This window comes from Antedon mediterranea, chromosome 8, assembly GCF_964355755.1.
Source record: "Antedon mediterranea chromosome 8, ecAntMedi1.1, whole genome shotgun sequence".
NCBI lineage: Eukaryota > Metazoa > Echinodermata > Crinoidea > Comatulida > Antedonidae > Antedon > Antedon mediterranea.
In genome coordinates, this window is record NC_092677.1 from 1,210,069 (window position 1) to 1,224,007 (window position 13,939).

Sequence of the window (13,939 nt, forward strand, 5' to 3'; positions counted from 1 at the left end):
GACATATTAGATGTGTCTGATACAGATAAATATCCGCAATCTAGTACGACATTAATAATTAGTAATGTAAATGAAATAGATGAAGGAATGTATAAGTGTAGAGCTGAGAATGCTGCATACAGCGGAACGGAAGGACAACTTAGCAATACAGGTAAACTCTGTAAATTAGTACAAAATGAAATTTATCTATTAGTAATAATAGAACGAGACAATAAGCGAAGGAAATATGAAAGCGAGATAACTTGATTGGTGTTTAGTGGTGTTAGAATTGAGCTAATTTTGAGCTTTCGAATTGCGAAGACCGAGCCCTGTAATAGGACCAACAAAATAGACATGCCAATGTTAATTCCTTGTGCGCGGTGCTACACAAGTTTTTGTTTCTAGATCAAATTAGCCAAATCAATGCGTAGATCGTATTTCTATTTGTAAATTTATATTTTAAGTTAAGGGTGCTACAGATCAAAAACCTTTGCTTGTTTGTGGTTATCCTGTTTTTCACACTTTTATTTTTACCTCGTTTAATATTATTATATAGTTATGAAATTTTGTGTGAAAAACAAAGAATACTCAGACTGATCTGATGTAATGAAAACCACTGAATTTTCTTTCTTAGTTTTAAGCAGAGAAGATGAACATAAGCACTCAACTGGACTTGTTGTTGGAATGACGTTTGTCGGTGTGTTTATTGGCTGTATGTTAAGTCTGCTTACATTCTTCGTTATCAAAAAACTATGACCGGCAAAGGTACAAACAAGTTGAGATTAATTTATTTTACACTTTTTAATGTCTAACCATCACATTTATTTTATAGTAATTATGTGTGAGTCGCATTTTATAACAGTGTTCATTTGTTTGTTTAAGGTATCTTCAACAAGTGACAACCAATCTGGGGTAAGGAAAGAGCAAGTGATTGTTTCCCTAATTTTTAAAATCACGCTTTAATATCTCATGTTTACCGTGAAATACATCATATTTTAATCTTTCTCTTTACATGAAATTACTATAACAACAATAGGAAACAATTACAAACTTCATTGATATGTAATGATTGGATATCATTTGTAATTTAATTTACCTTTTATTTTGCTGGTACAACAATTCGCAATGCGTGATGTATTTGTAATCGTAATCCATAATGGTATATGCAAATATTCCATGTAAGTCAGGATGTGAATTGGTAGTTTGAATAAATAAATAACATGTCGTCGTCTGCGCATGCCTAGTAGCATTATATATATTGTTTGAAGGTTTTTTTCTCACTCCTGAGGACGATCAAAGCATATTGATCGAAACGTGGAAAAACTCAACAGTTCTTTTCAGAACTAATATACGTGGTGTACCGCAACATTTATATCAACATTATATATAATAGTAATGCTATTTTAAATATCAATTAAAAGATCGTATAAAATAAAAATAGGAAGCCCACGAAAGAGAAAACAAAGGCATTATCGTTAGAATCGATGTCAGCTTTCAATCACACTCATTATTAGACCACGCAGCACTACCATTAATAAAAAAAGACCTTATAAAATATTTTTAACGTCATAATCGACACCTTATCGTCATCGATGCAATAAACAATATAGACCTAATGTGAAAACTGTTTAACAATCAGCGCAAAACAATCAATATTGTTTTCTTCCTCAAATTGTTATAATACATGATGTTTTTTTTATCGTAGGAATACACAACTTATGTTGGTGAGATGAATCAAAGTACCAGTCACACGTACGAAGAATTGCAGAAAAAGGATACAAATCAAGTATACGAGAATGTAAAAACTTAGAGAGAGAGAGAAAATAAATATAGTTTAATTTAAAACGAACTTACAGAACATATCCAAACAATTAGACTAAATAGAACAACCCTATATTCAACAGATTAGAAAACGGAAATCACAATGCCATGTTAGAATGATAACTAACCAAACAACTTAGAAATAACGTATTACTCAGACATGAGTATATTTTGTGGCTACCTAACCGAATAAACCAATAGTCGTAATATATAGAGTAGTCTGGGTTCCAGACGGAGTTTTGTCTTAATATTAGTTAAAAGATAAATATTTTGGCACATATGGCGTTTCATACGTATACTACTTGATTTTGGATACTCCGTCTGGGGAAACACGCACAAGTCACGTGGTTTGACACCAAGAATTCTTGGTGCATACGATTATCCGGTTGACTAGTTTCAGCTGCATGCGATTGGCTACTCTCTCGTACACTGTTTAAATATTCATATTTAAGAATTTCAAAGACTCAACAACTAAGATGATGCGCATGCGCTATGTTACGTTTAGACAATGTGTACTTGGGTACATTTATGAAAGTTCTGAAGGCTAGAAATTATTTTATATGCCTAGTAGTCTGGTAAACATTTGATGGGATCTTTGAAACATAAAAACTCGTCTTGATATATGATAGGCTAGCTTCTCCGCAAATCAAACATTGAATGGATCATTTATTACGCGGAGATAATTTTGATTTAATTCCCACCCAGACCCTGTCCTGTTCTGTGTGGTGGTGTAGCCCTGTTGTGTGCCGGTGGTATGTAGGCCTACTTCATTGGCGTTTTATTTGGCAGGTCATACGTGCGAGTTGAGTAGGACCTACGAAAGAGGCCTAGGCCAAGGACTAAACAATTATTTAATAAACAAAACAACTTGGCATTACTATTTTATATTTCAACAGTCTCGATAGTACATTAAGCACTGGTAGGCCTACGTACTCGATCTCTTTCATTTTGAAACAAAATGATCATTGGTTGATTCGAAATCCATATTTACATACCGCCCGCCCCATATAGCCAAATACGGTATGATAACCTACGTCATTCTTATCGTATGTTTGCGGTCTGCAAATCGATTTCTATACGTGTTTCACAAGTCTGTATTTTCAGACAAAAATCGCGGTCGAAATAAAAACAAATAAATTAAAAAAAAAGATAATACAGACTTGGGGCAAGTCTATATATAGAGTTGCGATTCTAAAAGATGACAACATTTTCCTACACGATAATGAACTAGTCCACCCCGCCCCTCGTTCTAAGTTTATATGTAGGCTACTGTTACACGTAAGCTTCCAACTTTAGAAATTACTTAGTGCTGGCCCAAATCATTATGTTATACGTAAGCTTTCAATTTTTAAAAATTGCTTAATGTTAGGTCAAAACATTATGTCGTATGTGCAATTTTCCCACTCAAACTCACAATATACCAGGTAAACTTTATGTTTTTGCTTTGTTATTAAAATACATGGGAATTTTGAAAGTTCATTAGCTTTGTTTTGTTTCGTCTTTATTTTCAAAATAACTGTATAATAATGAAATGATATAAATAATAATAATTCGATATTTTTATCAGTAATAATCTTTGACGATGCAGCTAGAATTTTTCTAAAAAGATCATATAAAATAATTCTTAAATAAAAATAATGTTCTTTTAAAGCAAAACAATCTTACCTTCATTTAAAGGCAAACATTCAATTAATATCCAAAAGAAAATAAATCGAAGTAATACATCCATAGGCAAACTGGTAAAATAAAATCCAAGTAATATATCCACAAGCAAACTGGTTAAATAAAATCCAATATATCCACTGGGTTCACTGGCAAACTGGTAAGATAAATCCAAGTTATCCACAGGCAACCTTGTAACATAAAAAGTAGTATATCCACCGGTAAAATGGTATCATATTGGCTTCTTGAATCCAATGACAAATCCACATACAAATTGTGAACTTGAATCGAAGTACTGTACCGCTTGTTGGTCCTCTTGATTATGCTTACTGAAAATAACCAGGTAAGCCAAGCCTTTGTGGTAGACATCTGTTTATGCAAATGAACAACGCAGTTCGAATACTATAAAGTATGTTAACCTGAGAAACACTGGATTCTCTGTAAATAAATGTTTGATGTGCAATGATCGTTTTCCAGTCTGTCTGCGGCATCTTGCGGAAGATCGAAAATTATAGAGAAATCATGGTACACGTACCATGATGAGGAAGGCATCGCCAAGACCTTCAACAATAATTAAAAACCTTTCTGACCTTTGATCCGAAATTCATAAACACCCTAGACCCCAAGTAGACATTAACTTATTATTTTAAGGGTATTGTATCTTAAAATAGTAAACTACACTTTTGGTATCCAATAAATTGTCTGGGTGTCTCCTGAATTGGTGATGGCCGTAAAATGTATTTGGAGGAAAGTGTCTTGACAGTGTTTGATATAGAATAGGGGTGTCCCTTTAATAGGATGTCTCTTTAATATGGGTGTCATTTTAATTGGGTGTCCATTTAATAGGTGTGTGCTTTTATTAGGGTTTCCCCTTAATCGGGTATCCCTTTAATAGGGGTGTATTTTTAATAAATGTGTCATTTTAATAGGAGTACCCCTTTAATAGGGGTGTCCCTTTAATAGGGGTGTCCCTTTAATAAGGGGTGTCCCTTTAATAAGGGGTGTCCCTTTAATAATGGTGTCCCAAAGAAGGGCTTCTACAGCACTAGCACATTGGCACTAGAAAGTTCCTGAGTGTTCTTACATTGATACATTCAAGAAAATCAGGAGAGTGTACCGACTAGGTACATTTATAAATAAACCAGGAAAGACATTTCAGATAGCACGCGATACCTAATAAGAACTATTTTATATGTTATATATGGTTATTTTTTTGTTTAGTTGTTATAATTGGCATAAAGTGTCTTTTGTAAATGTGTCAAAGACAACGATCCGTATGATACCTTATGAAAACAACAACGTGCATGTTTACATATCAGTGATTTCACAACAGTGTAATGCGGGACCAACTTGAAATGTAACAGTACAGTTGGTGTTTATTATTTCATTTTTATTATACAAATTTAATTATTCATGAATGTTATATAAAAATGTCAACGCTTTCATATTTTGCAAGCATAGTCTTGCACTGTCTTCTTTTTTTTCAGATTAAAACAATATGCCTTTTCACTGGAAAATTCCTTAATAAGTAAACATATAATATTACTACACAGGTACATGTGTATATATACACAAGGTTTAGTGGTGAAAACAATGGCAGTATTCAAGATTGCTTTCTTATGCTATTTTGTTGACTAAATGGAGTCTGGAACACATTAATTCAAATAGTACCACAAATGTCTTGCAAGAGGCGCTCAAAACAGAGATCTAGCAAGGCAATCTAAGTTGATTTATAACCGTTGTGTACAGTGGATGAATTATATCTTACAAATCAGGAATAAATTTGTGACTATGCAGATGAGCGCGTTCTAACAAGTAATTATTGAATCACTACATTGCTTATAATGGGTTTACTCTAACAAGCCTAACTAGTTTAATAATAATATTTATAAGGATGTGTGTATGAAATTGACGTATGACAACTAGGCCTCCTGTTAGGAAATGTTTCCAGAAAATAAAGATATCTGTTTGGTTAGCATCCTCCTTCATGGTAAGTACAGAGTGACCAATTGCACTATCTTACGAATGTTTGATAACACCCTTGGTTAGTTATAGCCACTCGATGCTGGAACACGGTAATAAATGGGGCAGGATTTTGTGAACAGAGCATTACAGTAAGATTACACATCACCTCTATAGGGTTACATTTCATGGAATGTTCACTATTTTTCGTACAATGTTATGCAGGACTTCCAGATCAGAATCCTCAAATATCTGCCTGAGTATATTTCGCGACGTGCTGTCGGCCGTATTTTTAAAATTTTGTTTCTATAAAATATATCCTTTAGAATTGTTTGTACAAGATAAACAGTGATGTATAGAGGATACATTTTTCAATAATATTTTGTTTTTAATTTAGTTTTATTCTGCATTTGTTATGGAGTGTCTGTAAATATCAACAACTTAGATGATGTACACGAAGGCTCTGACACAAGAATGACATGTGCATATACAAGAGACAGTAGTACTAGTTCAAGTGACCCTATTGTGACATGGAATAAAATCACAAATGGAGTAGCAGATACAATATCAGCAACTCAGAGTGGATCTACAATCATAGAACCTTCATACCAAGATAGATTTGACGTTGATAGAGATGATGATAGAATTCTTGTGATTACTAACACTTTGCGAATTGACAATGGCACATACCAATGTGAAGTTGTTATATTTGATGACCCACCTGTTGATGATGATACTGTGACATTAAATGTGATATGTACGTATACGGTTAAATTCAAATATTTGTATACAGATACAAACGGTGTTATTACTTCACATTGTATAGTCATTAGTAGAGTTTTTAATTCTTTATAATATAGTTTTAAAATATTTCAATTTTATAGTACTGTATTTATTTTTTAAATATAAAAATATTGTTTAGGCCTATATTCACTAGATCGGTACCCAATATATTGCTTTGTTTAATTTCAGTGTCAAATAACTGTTCAAATCACGCTTGTTCTAATAGAGGTGTTTGTACCCCATCTTCTAGTTCTACGGGATACACGTGTTCTTGTGCATTGTGTTTCTTTGGACAATTTTGTGATTTTTTCACTACCGGTAAAGTACTGTAGATAACAAACCAAATTATACATTAATCCTTTTTAATGATCAAGAAAGTATATAAAACTCGATTTGTTCAAGTTTGCTTGAGTCGTACGTTAGAATACAAATTAAAATGTTTTACTGGAACAATATGTGAAAATACAAATTTAATTCATGTACTTTACAGTATAAAATCATGTTTGTAACTAGAATACATTTACTATTATCAGTGTCAAATGCTTGCTCCAAAAACCCATGTCAGAATGGAGGTGTATGTAACGCTGTTGGTAGTTCCTGTATTTTATTCTCATGTACCTGTCCATCCTGTTTTAGTGGAGTATTCTGTGAAACTCGTAAGTTCTATATCTGTCTACTTGCCTTTAACACAGTTCAAATAGAAATGTAATCGTGTATTTTGCAGTATAAAAAACATTTTTGTAGCTCAAAACCCTGAAAATAGTTTTCATGCGGTAATCGAAAATGATCTCTCGTCGCACTGCTAGTGTAGCTGCTGCAACAACACTCACCAACCATGTAGCCGCACCTACGACGTACGTAAATAAAAACTTTATAATATATATGTTGCTTATGTTACTGAAATATTTATTTTTTGACATCCAGCAATGTACATATTATACAGGTTTAATTGTCCAGTATAAAAGCATTTTTGTAACTCGGATGCATTAATTTATTATTATCAGTGTTAAATGCTTGCTCCAGTCATGGTTGTCAGAATGGCGGTGCCTGTGTCCCGGTTTCTGGTTCCTGTTCAGAATACACGTGTACCTGTCCATCATGTTCCAATGGAACATTCTGTGAAATTGGTAAGTGTGTGTCTGCTTGTCGTTTTCATAGTTAACACACAAATTCATGTATTTTACAGAATAAAAGAATTTTTGTAACTCGAATAGTGCCATTGCCCTTGCCATTGCCCTTGCCCTTGCCCTTGCCTTTGCCCTCGCCCTCGCCCTCGCCCTCGCACTCGCACTCGCCCTCGCCCTCGCCCTCACCCTCGCCCTCGCCATCGCCGTCGCCGTCGACGTCGCCCTCGCCCTCGCCCTCGCTCTCGCCGTCGCCGTAGCCGTCGCCGTCGCCGTCGCCATCGCCATCGCCATCGCCATTATTATTATTATTATTATTATTAGGATCAAATGCTTGCTCAAGTCATGGTTGTCAGAATGGAGGGTCATGTAACACTGTTGCTGGTTCATGTTCAGAATACACGTGTACCTGTTCATCATGTTTTAATGGAACATTCTGTGAAATTGGTAAGTATGTATTGTGTCTTCTTCATTGTCTTTTTTGTTTCACAGTTCAAATACAAATTCAATGTTCTATCGTATATTAACTCGAACATTCATTTTTTCAGCCTCAGATGCTTGCTCCAACAACCCATGTCAGAATGGAGCTGAATGTGTCCCGGCTGCTGGTTCATGTACACACACATGTACCTGTCCATCATGTTTTACTGGAACGTACTGTGAAAATTGTAAGTTCTATAAAATATATCTGCTTGTCTTGTCTAATATAATGAAGTTTGTTACAGTCTATATATTTACGACGTTTACATTTTTCTTTCTTCTATTTTCTGTAATCTGAATATTTTCTTTCTATTTAATACCAGTGATGAGTGTTTGTTCGAGCCACGATTGTCAGAACGGCGCTACCTGCAACCAGCATTCCTGTACAGAACACACATGCACCTGTCCTACTTACTACAGTGGAACGTTCTGTGAAACTTGTAAAGTTCTATGTTTGTCTTCTTTTGTCAAATAGTTGTTTTAAGATGTGATAATAACACCCTACAGCCTCTCGTTGCGAAACGCATCGACATTTTTCCAAAAAGTTTAACGTTCAACAGTCAGTACATTAGTTGTAAAATCCTGATGTTTCCAAACATGCATATTTTTTTGCGTGAGTAGCGCACAATTCCATAAGCCAACTCGATATTTTGTATGCAATATAAATTCTTTGTGTCAAAACACGTGACAGGGCTCAATACGTATGATGCTGATTCACATTTCACATTTGGAGCAAACTGCTACTGCTCCACTGGCTTTATCCGTTGCATACAGTTTTTGTTAAATGCAATAATATAGTTTTAAAATTCCCAGTCAGACTGGCACAATTAGTATAACATGTATGTACAATCCCTTTCATCTTGTCTCCAAGATGTACTGTAACTATCATTTTAACAAACAAGATATTCTAAAGAAGATACATTTTTAAAGATATTTTCCAAATATAAAGAAAAGCATGACCAACTTGCAGTTTAAAGTAACAACTTATGGATAAAGCCATTAACAGATATTATGTTAATACATTGGGAGATCAACACTAGTCACCCTAAATGGTCTGCATTTATGCACAAATGTATATCTAGCTGCTCATCTGCCAGTCATGATAACCTTCGATCAACCAATGTGACATAAAGTAATGCAAATAGTTAGAGAAAGAAAACTGTAATTTTTCGTCAGACTCATTAGATTCTTAAGAGCTTTCTGGGAAAGCTTTTCTAAGCTGTGGCTGTATCATTAGATGATATAACTTGTTAGGCACGATTGTACAATTGTCTGGAAATTTTAAGAGACCTTTGTGGTTTATTTAATGACACTAAGTGTAAGGTATTTCATTATAGTCGTGATAAATCAATGACTGGTAATTTATTACATGAGGTAAAGCAGGAGAAAGATCTGGTGTTACCTTTAATCCTGGTTTAATCTTTAATTTGCATGTAGTGGATATTTGTAAAAGGGCTAATAAGAAATTAGGAATGATTTATAGATCATTTAAATTCCTGAATAAAGATAGAAGCTGTATAAGTCTATTGTCAGGCCAACGCTTGAATATTGTAACACTGTATATCCTATTAGAAAGCGAGATCAGGATTTATTAGAGAAGGTTCAGCAAAGAGCTACAAGATTAATTCCTGGGTACCGTAACATCCCTTATGAACAACGTTTGAGAATTCCTGGTCTTCCCACTCTTAGATATCGAAGGCAGAGAGCGGATATTATCCAAGTTTTTAGAATTGTAAAAGGTTTCGATCGTATTTCGATCAATACATTTTTTAAATTTGATCCAGACTCTCGTACCCGGGGACACCCATATAAACTCAAGTTTAAAAGCTCTCGTCTTAATATAAGGACGGACACGTTCTCCAGGAGAGTTATTCTATTATGAAATGCTCTGTCTACGGATGTAGTTTCATGTGCTACTGTAAACTCGTTCAAAGCAAAACTTAACGTCGCATGGTCCAACCACCCGCTGAAGTTTTTACCTTATATTGAATATGATTTTATCGTCAAGAGGGGCTTTTAAGCACTGAGTGCTTCGCCTCGATCCCGTAGACGAAAGTGTACGGAAAACAAGTTAATTGGGAGCTCATATATAACATCTACAGTATGCTTTCATACCAGCAGCTGTTCATGGTCAAATGTCAAAAGTGGAAGGCTATATCTCTAACTGGAAATGCTGAAAGACAAATTTCAAGATACATAGGGTTTTCTCTATTGTGGTCATGTCTGAAAATTGATTTGTCACCATTCTTTGTATGTATCTTGTATTGTATGTATGGAAATTTGTCATTCAGGCATATTGGCACAGTTTTATACTGTGTCTATATCTGGAGACACAATGGTACATCCTCATCTCGTGCCATCATCATATGATACATAGCTGCATCCACTAAGAGCTTTAAAATATACAGCTCTCTTTAAAGGTTATGCACATCTTCAAATCTCTACCCACCATTATATCCACTATAACCTAGAAGGCTCCTGAAAGGATAAAATCCTCCAAGTCTGATTATTGTGACTGGTAGATGAGCAGCTAGATATACATTTTTAGAGTACCGTTGTATAAACTGTTGAAATGTTATTTAATCGGCAGCATTTGAAAGGAAAAGTAATTTAACAATATTTATTGTTTTATTCTCTTTCTACACATAAACACAGATTTAGGTCCGACTTCAGATGACTCAACGAGTCTTGCTCTCGTATTTGTGTTTGTTGGAACTGTCATTGGCATTATTTTCACACTTTTAATTTTTTGTTTGATCCGAAAATTGATAATGCCAAGTCCACTACAGGTAAGATGCATTAAAAAATAAAAGAAGTTAGGCCAGGTTGTATTGAGATGTATGCATTTGAATATCAAATTAAACTCAATATTATAGTACTGTATATATTAATATTAAATTGTTGTTTCTTTTTCATGTTATTTAAGGTACAAAGACCCGAAAATGACAATCAAACAGGGGTAATTAAATTGAATATTTCTATTTAGCAAACATCATCTTCAATATCAAATTAAACTCAATATTATAGTACTGTATATATTAATATTAAATTGTTGTTTCTTTTTCATGTTTTTTAAGGTACAAAGACCCGAAAATGACAATCAAACAGGGGTAATTAAATTGAATATTTCTATTTAGCAAACATCATCTTCAAAAATATATCATTTCTATTTCTTAACTATAATTGTAAATCATATTACATCAAAAACAAATACGTCATTATTGTCCTACATGAAAAAAAAACCAGCGTATACCGAGAATTATTTGAAAACTTAGGAACTATGGAATTTATTAAGTATTTCATTAAAATCTCTTCCTAATCTACCTTTGTTCAAATCTAACCTAAAAAAGTCTTTTGTCGCAGCATATGGCAGCTAAATCTCCTGTTATTGTTCTTCTTGTTTCCTTTCTTCTTCGCTTAATTGAATTGAATACCTTATCATATTGTTCATCTTGTAATTGTACTATTGTCTTAGCAATTTATGCTTCTGTATTTTTAATGTAAGCCGGACTGCTATTGTATACCTTCATTATTTTTTTTTAACTGGTGGTCACGACTTAAAGTTTTCCGCAACTTATTTTGACCTCCATCCGCACATTTTAGATGTTTTTCTTGTTTATTGTAATTTTGTTTTTGCAATTTTTAATTTTTATCTTTTATTTTAAAATGTGTGGAGAAACTAATAAACAAACAAACAAACAAACTTTAACCTTTTGACATTTTGTTATTACAATATCTAAGAAAATAGATGAATTACTTTTTAGATACCTGTGTACAATGAGATACAGACACAAGACAAAAGGAACACAGTTGTATATGCGAATAAGATTTACGAAACATAAACTTAAAGTTTTGAAGGATTTTATCTAATTATTTAAATGGACACAAAAGTAGGTTTTGTAATGTGTTATCGGTTTTCCGAAACCAACCGGACATTTATTACATATAATAGTAGTAAAAACTTGATTGGTTCTTGTACTATACAGGTTTGTTAATAATAAACAATATAAAAAGGTGATAAATTGATTCACATTCAGTTGGAGATGTGTGATACCTTACTCTACATATGCGCGGATTTTTGTAAAATAATAATAATAAAAATAATAATATGACAATTTTGTTTATAAAAATAAGGAATAATTAACTTGCTTCTATCATTCCATCGGATCAATTTGTTTTTAAATGTCCTGTATGTCTATTGTCTTCTTACGCCAAGATATAGTTCGAAGTACATGTGCTTTTTCGTCTGAAAAACGGGTTTTTCTCGATATACTTTTATTATTCAAATCTTTTAGAAAAAAAAAGCATCATAATGAAGGTCCATTTATTTTTATTTTGTAAATATTCCGTGAGACTCGACCACAAAACCACGTTTTATGGTATATGATGTCTTCTTATCGTATGTGATTACGCTTACTTCGTCTGCTATTCACCATGATTCACCTTGCAAATGAATTTTAACAATGAGCCTTATTATTTAAGTATGTGTACTCAACCAATCCAAATCTTGAAATTATTGTAAGAAATATAATAACACTTTTAAAAAACTTTTTTGAAATTAGTTATTACTTATATTCTTTTCATATTTCGAAGTTCATATTCCGGGCATCTAGCAACTCTATTTTTCAAAATTATTAGCTATTCATTCAATGTAGAAATTATAACTTGCCAACCATTATGAGTAGTTTATTTGTTATAATTTAGTTAATAAGAACATTATTATAATTAGTAAGAAAATATATATCATATAGTAGTAAATGGTTAAGGTTAGTAGCACCATACATTGCTTATCCATTGTGTCATATTGTGAATCTCTCTCTCATGTCTGGTCTTGTCTCAGCTGATTGGAAAGTAGCAAGGATAACTCCTATATATAAAGAGGAAAGGGTAGTAAAGACAGCATGAGCAACTACAGACCAATATCTGTCGTTGCTCATATCGCAAAGATTATTGAGAAAATGGTCCAGGAACAAATCATTTCTTTTCTTAGTTTGTTTGATTTAATTAACATTGATCAATTTGCCTTTTTGAAAAACCATTCTACTGTAACATGCTTGCACAGAACAGTTGATGATTGGTTAGAAAGTTGTAATGACTCAGAGGTCGTCGGCGTTTGTTTCTTAAATATATCCAAGTGCTTTGACACGATAGATCACTCAATTTTGTTATTTAAGCTTTACAAATATGGTTTCCATGAAAATGTTGTTTACTGGTTTAGTAATTACTTAAAAAACAGATACAGTTTGTGTACTGTAACAATAACAAATCTACACTTAAAGAAATCAATATCGGTGTTCCACAAGGAAGTGTCCTGGGACCCATCTTGTTTCTCATTTTCATAAATGATATTTCGCAGTCTATAGTATATGGAACTTGCAGCATTTTTGCTGATGATGTTGTGGTTTACACCTCAGGTGATACTGCTAAGATAGTAAATGATTCATTACAAATAATTATTGATAACATTGATAAATGGTATGATGACAACCACCCCACCTCTCTATAAATACTGGAAAAAACAAAGGTTATGTTACTAAGAAACAATCATACAGCTGACAGTAATGATTTAAATATACAAATTGGAACCAGTAAATTAGAACAAGTTGATAGTATAAGGTATCTTGGAGTCGTAATCGATGAAATGTTAACTTGGAAACAAAAAAAATGGCTAGTAGTTTAAGTAAACCGTTACTAGAAACTCTATATATAAGTACAATTTAGCCTTGTAGTGATTATGCTATAACAGTCTGGGGAAATACGACAGAGTTAAACAAAAATATTTTAAAGCGACATCAAAAAAGAGCTGCTCGAATTGTAACAACCAACTTTGATTATATTAATGTAAGGGGTGACGACATCATCCAGAACCTGTCGTGGCAAACTCTTGAAGAGAAACGAGATTTCTCCCTAGCATGTCTAATGTATAAATGTGTTTACGGCCTTGCGCCAATTAGATTAGTAAATGAAATTGAACTGATTCGCGCGATATTCACACCCACTTAACACGTGGTGTAGAACATTTGAATGTAACAATACCTAAATACACCCTTAATAAAATGAATTCGTCCTTTAAAGTTGCAGGCGCAAAAATATGGAAAAGTTTACCAATTAATATTAAATCGGCACCA

At 33.4% G+C, this 13,939-nt stretch overlaps 1 long non-coding RNA gene across 1 annotated transcript; it reads left to right on the top strand.

Annotated features, from left to right (window-relative positions):
* Positions 1-7,757: 7,757 nt before the first annotated feature.
* On the top strand, positions 7,758-8,144 carry LOC140057313 (uncharacterized). Its single transcript, XR_011846909.1, has 3 exons — positions 7,758-7,778; positions 7,880-7,999; positions 8,135-8,144. It is a non-coding gene; the product is annotated as an uncharacterized lncRNA (long non-coding RNA).
* The last annotated feature ends 5,795 nt before the right edge of the window (positions 8,145-13,939 follow it).